Source organism: Physeter macrocephalus, chromosome 14 (genome assembly GCF_002837175.3).
Source record: "Physeter macrocephalus isolate SW-GA chromosome 14, ASM283717v5, whole genome shotgun sequence".
NCBI classification, from domain to species: Eukaryota; Metazoa; Chordata; class Mammalia; order Artiodactyla; family Physeteridae; genus Physeter; species Physeter macrocephalus.
In genome coordinates, this window is record NC_041227.1 from 103,833,130 (window position 1) to 103,844,475 (window position 11,346).

Here is an 11,346-nt window from a genome sequence, read left to right on the forward strand (position 1 = left end):
AGGAGAGAGTGAAGGCAGACCCTGCAGAGAATGCAAGGGCTGGGAGAGTCAGGATTTCGGCCAGCCCCACACTTGATGGGTGAGAAAACTGAGCCCCAGAGTCAAGGGTCAGCCTGCCCTGAAGAGGGGGTCACTGCTACTTTGTATGTCCTCCACTGCCTGGCTCAGCGCCTTTTGCCTACAGATGCTGTGTTTCTCTTCGCTTTTAGACCCCAGGAAGCAGGAACTGAGTGCAGAGAAGTCTGCCCTGGGCTGCTGGCTCCTAGATGCCAGATCCTCTGAGAATATGATAGAAACCGTCTCCCCTCTAGACCTCGGCATTCCTAGTCTCAACACTCCCCCCGAAGTGGAGAGCAGGTGTTACGGGGTCATGGACAGAGGACTTGAGGCTCAGGGGTCTGTCCCACAGCAGAGGGAGGCTTGTGCCTCTTAGAAGTCAGGGAGCCAGAAGGCCCCGTTTCAAGACCCTGTGCTGCTTCCTGCCTGTGCTCTCTCCTTCCTCCACACTGAGTCTCATGCTCCAGAGAGAACTTGGGGGAAGATGAGGAACAGCTTCAGATGCCAGGGTGGGGAGACCCCAGCTTCCATCCAAAATGGAGCCCTCATTTCCTTCTTCCCCAAACCCAGCAACTGCCACCCTTTCAACCCCTCCCCCAAGCCCGGAAAATACCTGGAAGGAAGTGAGTGCTCTGGGCCACTAGCCGGAAGAGGGGGGTTTAACTGTCACCTGGTCCCTGGGGGCTTGAGTGGCGGAGGGCAGAGGGGAAAATGCAAATGCATGCTTGGAACTGCACGGAGAGGAAGAGGGTGGCAGCCAAGGCCCAGCCTTCCTCTGGGGCTTGTGGGCCCAGCAGGCACTGGGGAGGCCTGAGGCAAGGGAGTGATCACAGGCCCTGGGAGAAGCCAGCAGCTGTCCCCCCCACGCCCCGTGCAGGCAGCTGCCGTCGGGGCACTGGCACTTTCCCTGGGCAGCCGAGTAGACTCACTTCCTCAGCCCTGCACCTCTGGGGAGCAGGGAGATGGGGCGGGCTCTGGAGCTCCGTGGAGCCAGGCGGGAAGATGAGGAGATGGGGGAGGTCGAGGTGGGCGCTTTGGGTCACATTTCCATGACTGAGTCTGAGGAAAGCGTGTCTGTTGCTTCTGCAGCAGGAGGGACTAAGCTTAGACTGGAAGGACCCCTCTGGCCTCCGCACCGCCCCTCCCCCTACCAGAGGCCAGAACTGGGAACCACGTGGGGTCCCTGCAAAGGGATCTTTCACAGCCACTGGGAGGCAAGAGTAGAGCGAGAAGCAGCCCTTGGGCTAGTGCTTCCACAATAATAATTTGTTATATCAGTATGACGATTACCAGGTTCAAAAACTGGCCACCTCCATTATTGCATTTGATCCTCAGTGCCATCCTGTGGGGCATTATTTCCCTTTCACAGACGAGAAAGCTGAGTTTCAGTTACATCATTTGCCCAAGGTCAGCGGCCAGGCAAGTCTGGACTGGTGTTTTGGCCCAGCCATCCCTTACGGCGTCCCTTCAGTTCCGCTGTGGCAGCTGGGGATCCAGGGCCCATAACTCGGGCAGGGGTGAGGGCTAGTTCTTCCTTTGGCCCCCTTGAGCCCCGCCTGCAGGTGGGGCTCTTGGGGGCCGGCTGTGCCATGTGCAGCGCTATGGTCTTTGGGGATGAAGGGCCTCAGCAGCTCCTCGGGCTCACTCACCCTGGACCCTTCCTGGAGGACCTGGGCCTCTGGCCCCGTCCCCTCTCCCGTTTTGCCCCCGGACTCTCACCAGCACCAACCCCCCCCAGCTGCAGCCCCAGGACGCAGCTGCCCGCGCCCCATTGGCCGGCCCGGGAGCATTTGCCCTTATTTGGCCAGGCCGCTCCAGGCCGCCTCCACCCCCAGCCCAACCCCGGCAGGCTTGTCTCTCTCACTTCGTCTTTTTGAGGTTTGGCTATGGGGCCCTGGTGGGTGTCGCTTCAAACGCACTTTCTGGTTGAGTCACTTTTTAACGGCTCCAGTGCTGGGAGCTGCTGCGGCTGCTGCTGCACAAGTGGCCCCCAGCCTTCGTGGCCCCAGCCTTCGTGGCCCCCAGCCTTCGTGGCCCCCAGCCTTCGTGGCCCCAGCCTTCGTGGCCCCCAGCCTTCGTGGCCCCAGCCTTCGTGGCCCCCAGCCTTCGTGGCCCCAGCCTTCGTGGCCCCCAAACTTCGTGGCCACCTCCCCCACCCGACTGCCTTAATGGGCTCCGAGGGAAGGAGTTGGGGTGGCCCTTCACTGCTGGGTTCTGCAGACCACTTGGTTACCCATTTAGACCCCTCTGCTGCCCCCACCCACAAGCCTGGGGCCTGGGAAGTCTGCCCTGAGCTCCTCCCGCTGCTTTTTCCAACCCCCTTCTCCAACTGGGCTTGTGAACAGACAAGGCTGCATCTCCACTGTCTGTTGAGTATCCACAATGAGGTCTGCCAGGCCTGGTCCTCTGGGGGACTTTGGACTGAGTCCCTTAGGGAAGCAGAAATGGGTTACGGGCTGTTGGCTGATTTTCAGGAGGGTGAAACTTAACCTCACTGAGTTTCCGTTTCCTCATCTCTGAGATGGGGATACCATCGTTTACATCACTGGGTCAGCATGATGATCAAATAAGGTTTTATAAAGTCCTCTAGACGCCTTGGCTTCTGTCCTTCCCCACCCCACCCCACCCCAGCTCAGCATGTAGAACGTGGAGGTGAATAAAGAAACAGCACACGGAGCAGTCCTCACGGTGCTCTCTGTCCTTTCCACCCCTCACCTTCTGCTTTTCCAGCTGCCCCTGGGATGTGAGGACTGCTGTGGAAGGCAAGATGCAGCAGGACGCTGGCAGATAGACAGAGGCGTTCCCCAGCCCTTTGTCCCCGTTCCCAGCCAAGATGAGGGGCAGATGTTACCCGAGATCTCTTCCCAGCCACCTGCCTTCCCTGAGCTATGGGAGGTCTGACCTTGAGCCCGCTGGGGAAATCCACGGGAAGGTCTTGGAACATAGACCTTGCTGCCTCCTCCTCCAAGGTCCTTGGGACCCCTTGCTCCTGGGGACTTCCTGACTACAAACAGGTCCTTTGGTCAAACTCCTCTTCAGTTTTATAGATGAAGAAGTAAGGGCTGGGGGCTGGGGGAGCAGATCCAAAGTTACACTGTAAATAGCCATAGGGTGGGGACTGGACTCCTAGTCTCCTGTTTCCTAGTTTTGCCCTCGTTTCATGGTTCTGATGTTGGGGGTAGGTGGTTAGGCTGATGAGAGATCATAGTGGGTTCCAGGCAGGGATGACCTGACCTGGCCCCACTCTTGGGACACACACACACACACACACACACACAGAGTTTATTTGTAGCAGTTAAAACTGGAGCAGGTGCAGCTGTGCAACTTAAACCAGGCAAATTTGTACCTTTTTGTGGAAGGAGCCAAAAGGGAGTTTTCTCTCATTTCCTTCCTGTGTCCCTAGGAGATCCCAGTGGAGGACGCCTCTGGTTTCATGGCCACTCCCACAGCAGTGGTCGGGGTGGTCTTCTTCCTCACACCCACACCCCCTTTCCTACCCAGCCCACCCTGCCTCTTTCTAGATGCTGTGGACAAAACCCTGAACCTGGCCCTAACTTTCTTTGTGACCTCAGGCTGCCTTCTGCCTCTCTCTGGTCTTGCAGCTCAGCTTCCTGACTCAGGTCAGTTTGCTGCCTGATCTTGCTGCTTAAAAGGCCTTGGATACTATGATCCAGAGAGCTGAGCCAGACCCCGTCCCAGAGCAGAGCTGGCCTCCCAGGGTGCGCTGCAGCTGCCTCTTGCCGGGGTAGCACAGGAGAGCATGAGGTTCAACTTGGAGCATGTCTGGGCAGTGCAGGCAGGACTGAGGGCAGAGCGTGCCCACCCTCCTTGTCTGGAGGCCTCTCAGCACTCCCGGGGCCCACCCCACAACCAGCCCCAGGCTCTGGGATGAGGCAGGGGCCTTCCTCGGTGCCAACATGATCTCTGCCAGGGATACGGGCTGTCTTCGGTGCTTGAGGGGCTTCCATTTCTCAGCACCTGCTTCCCTCTGTGGCCGCCCCCTCTCCCAGGGAGGGCGGCCAAAGGTCCTAATGTTTGGGGCCATCGACTCGCATTGTCCTTAGCCCCCGTTAGGCAGTGCTGGGGGCTCGATTTCCCTCCTTTGTGGCCAGGCCTGTCCCCCAGCCCTGCTCGCTGCAGGGCGGGCCCCTCTGCCTCTGACTTCCTGTTTGTGCGAGGTGGGCCCTGCGGCTTCTCTCTCTTGTTGTCTCCACACCCCGCAGGTTATCTGGGCTGCCATCTTCGCCTGCCTGCCGAGTACGTGCCCCAGGCCTGTGCAGCTGGAGGGGAGGCTTCGTTTTCTTCTCCACCTTCCTGTGCAGACGAGACCCTTGCCTTTCTCCCACCCTCTGGGCCTGCTCTCCCTTGCAGGTGTTAAGCTTTCAAAAGACCATTTGCTCCCCGTTTCTCCTCCTTGCCCGGGCAGCTTTTTGCCCTCTTTATCTCCTCTCCTTCCAAACCCTCTTCCATCCGTACTCCAGGAAGCCCTCTCTGATGGGCCCCTGTGACTCTGAGGCTGCCACTGCAGCATCTGTTAGTCTAGCCCCATAGGCCCCTCAACCCCACCCAGGACTACTATGCTCTTATTGCTACAGTTTTGTGAGCTGTCAGTATGCGTGGAGGCGTAGGCATGTGTTCTGCATCACCTGTCTGATTCAGGGCTCGCTCAAGTAAGAACCCCCGTCCCCATTAGGCCTGAAGCCTTGCACCCGCCTTAGGTACGCACTGCTCACTCACACCAACCAACGAAGCTCCCATGCCCTGCACATGTATCTGTGTCTTGCCTATCAGACTGGGGGGCCCTGAAGACAGGGCCGTGTCCTTTTCTCCTCAGGTTCACCTTTACCTGCCCACAGCCCCAGCTTGGCACACAAAGGTGGCTGTCCCCAAGGTCAGTGAGGTGGGGTGGGGCTGGGGATTAGGAGCCTGGAGCCCTCCCGGAGGCCAAGCCCAGGCCCAGCAGCTTCAGGCCCCTGCTCTGGTCCCACTTTGTTTCTGATGCCAGCTGCCCCACCGCTACTCCTTCTTAGCGTGGCCCCTGCCCCTTCTCCCCTTTGGCTATCTCTGAGCAGGTACGAGGAGCGTCAGAACTGGAAAGGACCACGGAGGACACTTTCTAGCAGAGTCCAAGTGAGCCCAGGCTGCCCACTGAGTGCCTGGCTGAGCCCAGACCTGCCACCAAGGGGCAGAGTTTGAAGAATAGACTTGAACTCCTCTCTCCTCCACAAAGAGAGGCCTCCTGTCTCAGGCACCTCCTCGCTCAGTGACCGGCCATCATCAAGGTTTAGTTTCTCTCATCCTGGGGAACTCTGGGAGCAGGAGTGGGAGCCGTGTCTCTCTCAGAGGTGCCTGTGTTCCGAAGCCACTCCCACCTCCCCCCAGTCACCCTCCCAAGCACGGGCCTCAGATTCCCAAGTGAGCCTTCCTGGGCATTTCCGGGGAAGAGGCAGGGGTGTCCAGGAGTGTGCAGCGGGCCTCGCTCAAAGCGCATCTGTAGGCCTGAGCTGGGGCGTCACCCCCAGTGTGTGTGTGTGGTTCTGGGCCTGCTGTGCCTCTCTAGAATGGGGACTGTGGGTCCTCTGGGCTCCTCAAGCTGCGTGTCTCTGTGTGTGTGTGTATGCACGTGTGTCTGTGTGTATGTGTATCTGTGTGTATCTGTATGTATGTGTGCGCGCGCACATGTCTGTGTGTACATGTGTGTACACACGTGTGTGCGTACGCGCGTGTGTGTACGCACGTGTGTGTGTGGGCATGCCCGCGCACAGCCATCCACTGCTCATCCCTCAGGTTCCTGTTGCTCAGTCATTCAGGCCACACCTATGGGTCATGAAGCCCTGAGCAGGGCTTCTAGTCCAGTGCCCCTGTTCCACTCACCTGGTGGTTCTTACTGTCTCTGTGTCCTTATCTCAGACCCTGCCCCTTCCTCATCCTTGATTTTGTTTCTGGTGTCCCTGTTCTCTTGGTTTGAGGCCCAGCAGGGCTGGGGGAGAAGTCCAGGGTACGGAGGCCCTGACCCGCCCCCCTCCCCCCACACCGACCCCCGGTCCCCAGTCCCCACCCCAGTTCCACCCTTCCTCAACCCCAGCGTCAGGGTGGAACGAGTGAAAGCCCCAGCCCTTCCAGAAACTGCCTGACCCTGGAAGCTCTGTGGATGGGGAGGCTGGGCCTCAATCTCTCTCCTAGGGGAAAAAAAGAAAAATCAGTGTCGGTCTTGGCCTAGGGCATTGAGGACAAACAGAGGAAAAGCAGCCTCTGATGTCACAGAGGAGCAGGCCTCATGGATGGCCCCACCCTGCTCAGGACAGGAGAGAGGCCCGGTTGGGGCTGGGGACTGTTGAGGGGACAAGTGTGTCACTCGGAAGGAAGCTCAGGTCTGACTTGCCGCAGTTCACATGCTGAGGGAGCCTGTGGCAGAGCTGGGCCCCAAAGCCAGGCCCCCTGGCTCCCAGCCTGTGACTCTTGTTTGCTGGGACAAAACACATCTGTGGTGATGACTCTAAGGGTGCTTTAGACAGAAGGTCGGGGTGGGGAGGACGGGCAAGAGGCTCACGGGGGAGGGGTCCTGAAGGGTGAGGGTCCAGGAGCCCAGGTTACTGCACGACTTTGATATCCTTATCCTCTTATCGCCTAGGGCAGCCACTTCCCCTGCACCCAGGGTCTGGAGCAGTGGTCTGTTAAAGGAGCACTGTCCCATTTCTGGCCACCTTGCCTTCCTCACCACTGTCTCTTCAGACCCTGCAGGTGAAGGACCCTGTTCCCCGTTCTCTGTCCCATTTAGGGGCCGGGAGATGGATAACAATTTTCCAGGTTGAGGGTTGCTGGTCGTGAAGGAAATGATGCAGGGCAATTTTCCTCCCTGCTGCTTTCCCCCGGATGCCAATCCTCTTCTGGGCCTCTGAATCTGAGAGGTCCCACAGTCTCTGTGGGCCTGACCTGGAATGGGGGACCCAGAGAAGATGCCCGTGGCCTTCTGGGAAGGAGTCACTGGGTGATTCTCGTCCACTCCTCGCCGCTTCCCCACCTCCTTACCCCTGGCTCAATCCATTCGTCTTGATTCCAGAGCCAAGCCCACTGAGGGGCTTGAAGAGCCTTGGGGAAATTGTGTGACCCGGACCCAGTTCACCCCAGCCCCCCACCCAGCCCCACACCCTGTTTCCCGCCCCCCCAGCCAGGGGCCCCGGGATGGGCAGCTTCCTGCCTTCCCCATGGGGAAAGCGGGGGCGGCATGCAGGTGGGCGGGCCCCATGCCCACATCCGGTAGCTGCTTAGAACCCCTCCTCGGAGCCTCCTTCCCTCCAGTCCTCCAAGCCCCATGGCACCCAGGCCCTGCCCGAGACCCTAGATCTCACCACTGCTCTGCCCTGCCCCCTTATCCCTACAGGTCCTGAGGGAAGCATGAACACTGAGTCTGGTGCCAACAGGCCCACTGGGCCCAAGTGTGACCCCCCTGACTGTGCTGAGAGCTCAGGCCTGGTCTCCTGCAGGTGGTGCTGGGCAGAGGGGTGGCTTAGCGGGGTGGCGAGGACAACTGACTGACTGCAGGGTACTGTGATGTGCTGGCCCAGAGCCCCGTCAAACATCTGCACCTCTGTGGCCTCTCTGGGCAGCACATTTAGAGGAGCCACGGCCTGGTCTGAATGCCACTGCTGTCCCGAAGGGAAGGGAGTCTCCTGGGCTGGGGTCGGGGGGTAGGGCTCCGAGAGAGTGTTCTATTCTTGTGCTGGAATTCAGGCCTCTGTCTTGGGTCCTCACCGAAGGGGCTGGCAGGGAGCCCTTACCTCCTGGGGTCACCCCTGTGGCAGTCCCAGACTCCTAAACTACCCCTGGAGCTGGTGCCATGGGGGAAGGGCAGGCCTGGGGTCCCGGAAGCCACCTGCCCAGGGTGTGTGCGACGTCTCTTCAGCCCCCCTCCCGCCAATACCCAGCCTTGTCTCTGGTTTCCTGTCGGTCTGTCCTCCCCAGGGAGGGGAGGGGCAGCTAATCGGCACCACGGTGTGGAGGCGGGCTCCAGGACCGTTGGGCGCCCTGAGATCTGACCCACGTGGCCTCGGGGTTATAAGCCCTGCCCGCCCTGAAGGGAACCCCACTTGGGAGCCTGCAGCACAGGGCTTGCTCCCTTCAGCCCGGCAGCATCAGGTAAGGATCCGAACCTTCACTTCAGCCCCAGCCGGGGCTCCTTGACTCTGGGCCTCAAGGGCCGATGAGGGGCTGGGGCCGCAGGCCCTGGGTGGAGACGTGCTCGGGAGGGGCTTCGGAAGCTTGGGTGCCAAGGCTTACTAGAAGAGCTCTAGGCAAAGAGGTGCAGGAGCCCTGACCTCTATGGCTTCTGTGGTGGGCCAGCCCCTCAGGATGCCAGGCCTTGACTTCCCTCTAGACAAGGAGGGTAAAAGGGCTCCTGGCCCCCAGTGAAGAAAGAGGGGTCCAAGGTTTCCAGGGACAAGGGCCGGAGAGCAGGGTGGGGATGGCAGAGGGGGGGCAGAGGCTGAAAAGTGGGACTTGCTGTCAGTGAGAGGTGCTAAGCGCCTCCCTCCACAACGTGGTCTCCATCTCTGTCGGGAGAGCCTTGGGCTCCTGGCTGGGGAGCCCCTGGGCTGGGTGGTGAGGGAGTCGGGCCCTGGGCTGCGGAGGAGGCCGGGGCCCCAGGCCTGGGGTCTGACTCTGGAGGGCAGGGCGGGTATGGCTGGAAGGGGTCACCCAGGGGGTCAGAACTGGGCACTAGGGTGAGGCCTCCAGAATAGCCGTGGTCTCTACCTGATCGTCCCCGAAAGTGGGGGGATGGGGTGGAGCCCGGGTGGGGGGGAGGGAAGAGGGAACCAAAGAGGAAGTGGGGGGAGGGAGGTAGAGGAGGCCGGGTCTGGCGCCGTGCTGAGTCACCGCCCACAGGGCCCAGGGCGGGCCCTCGGGGCCACGGGCAGGGCGGCGGGGTCTCAGGGAGCCACGGGGAGGGCTGGGGGCCCTCGAAACAGGAGTCAGGAGGAGGAGCGGGCGGCCTGAAGAGTACCTGCCGACGGACAGACAGACAGTGCAGTCACCCATAAAGTAGAAAGCACTACTAACAGCACTGGAGGGTGTAGTGTTTCCTACTTTATGGATGAGTGTACTGTGGGCTTCAGAGACCACGCCGCCGCCGCCCGCCACCGAATTCCTCCGCGTTCGGGACTGCGTGCGACAGGTGAGCCTCTCAGGTGCCCTCCCCACCCCGCCCAGACCCCTGAAAGTTCGCCACTGCCCCCCACGGCCTGCCCCTCCTGGTTCCGGCCAACCCGGGAAATGCCGCGTCAGCTCCTCGGCTGCCCCGAGGGCTGGCAGGGTGGACGTCCGGACCTGATGCAGCTGGGGAGAGGGCCCAGTGCAGGCCCAGCCACCAGAGGACAGACGCCAGGATGAGGAAGAGGCGGGAAGGGAGGGGAGGTGGAGGGGAGTGGGGGGGCGTGCCTGGGACCCCAACACTAATAAAGAACGGACTCTGCTGCTGTTTTGTCTGAGACTCTGTCGCTGGAGTTGGGGGTGAGATGAATGGGCTTAGCAGGCACATGGATGCGGTGGGCACACAGAAGGGCTCTTGGGGGAAACCACTCTCTCTCCTGAGAGAAATGGGTTTGGCTCTGCCTATGAGACCAGAAGAGGGCTCTGGGCCTGGTCGGGCCTCACCCTGAGGAGGAAGGGCATGCCTGGGCCCGAGGACCTCCCTGCAAACCGAGGAAAGCGGGCAGGGCTTCGAGGGGCAGGGCTGTGGGGGGCCGTCCCGCCTTTTAGCCTAGCTCTGGCCCTGCCCTGCCCTCCCCCTGCTTTTCACACCCCCAAACTGAAAGCTGCCTACCTCTAAGTTCTAATCTTAGAAAGTCTAGGGGGTCCTGTTTTTGTTTTTAAAACATCTTTATTGGAGCGTAATTGCTTTACAACGGTGTGTTAGTTTCTGCTGTATAACAAAGTGAATCAGCTCTACATATACATACATCCCCACATCTCCTCCCTCCTGTGTCTCCCGCCCACGCTCCCTATCCCTAGGGGGTCCTGTTAGTATAAGAATTGGGCACAAACTCACCGTGGCTCGCACAAAAAGCATCTTATATGTAGACAAGGGCACAGAGGCTAATAAGCAAAGCATACACCAGCACATGAGTGCATTTACACAGAGGGCCCCATACACATAAGCTATCAACACATGTATAGGGAATTCCCTGGCGGTCCGTTGGTTAGGACTCTGCGCTTCCACTGCCGGGGGCCCGGGTTCAATCCCCAGTCGGAGAACTAAGATCCCACAGGCTGCGTGGTGCGGCCAAGAGAAAACACACACCACACACACACACACACACACACACACACACACACACACACACACATTTACAGTGGTATATATACACGTGACATGGCCGGCATGTCACACAATGACACCCAGGATATACCCACACTCAGGACACATACATCTTCAATAGTACACACACATGCAGTGATATAAACACATATGATGTGTGTCACAGATAAAAGAGCATACGAATACACACATAGTGACATTCACATAATAAACACATTGGTTCCGTACACATACGCATATAGTGACATGTTCATACACGATAAATACACAATAGAGACATGGTTATATATATATCTAGATATATAGATATCAATAAAACCGTGTAATTTATGTCATTACATATTCTCATGATTGTATGAGTGTGTCATTATATATTGTGTAATGTCATCCATATACATTTATCATGACATACGTGTTGTAATTTATGCACTCACACAATCATAGCCTCACATACACATCTCAGCGCATGACACTGTGGCAAGGAGATATATACACAATGGCACATACACAGAAACGTGCATACCTATATACCCAATGAGACCATAGACACATAATAGCACACATGCATACATACATATATCTGTGTGAGTATGTATTTAAAATAATACAGTGTCCCATCACATATATAGAGAAAAATTTATGTCTATCCTGTATATGTGTACTATACACACACATGCACCCTGACATAAACATCAGCGACACACATCATGCAGTGGTGCACATATTGATCTGTACACTGATTTAGGGAAGTGAGGAGGTCAACTCTTTCTCATGCCCCGCCCCCTGCCCCCCAACAGTTCCATCAGCTCTGTGGGTGGAGCCCATCGTCAGCGGCTCTGTGGCTCAGTGCAGCTGGTGCTATTCCACAGGGGCACCACACGGGGGCCCCCGACCTTAGGCAAGACTGGCTTGAGTCTCAGGTTCAGGTGGACTGAGTCTCAGGTTCAGAGGCCTCTCTGAGGCCCTTGCCAACA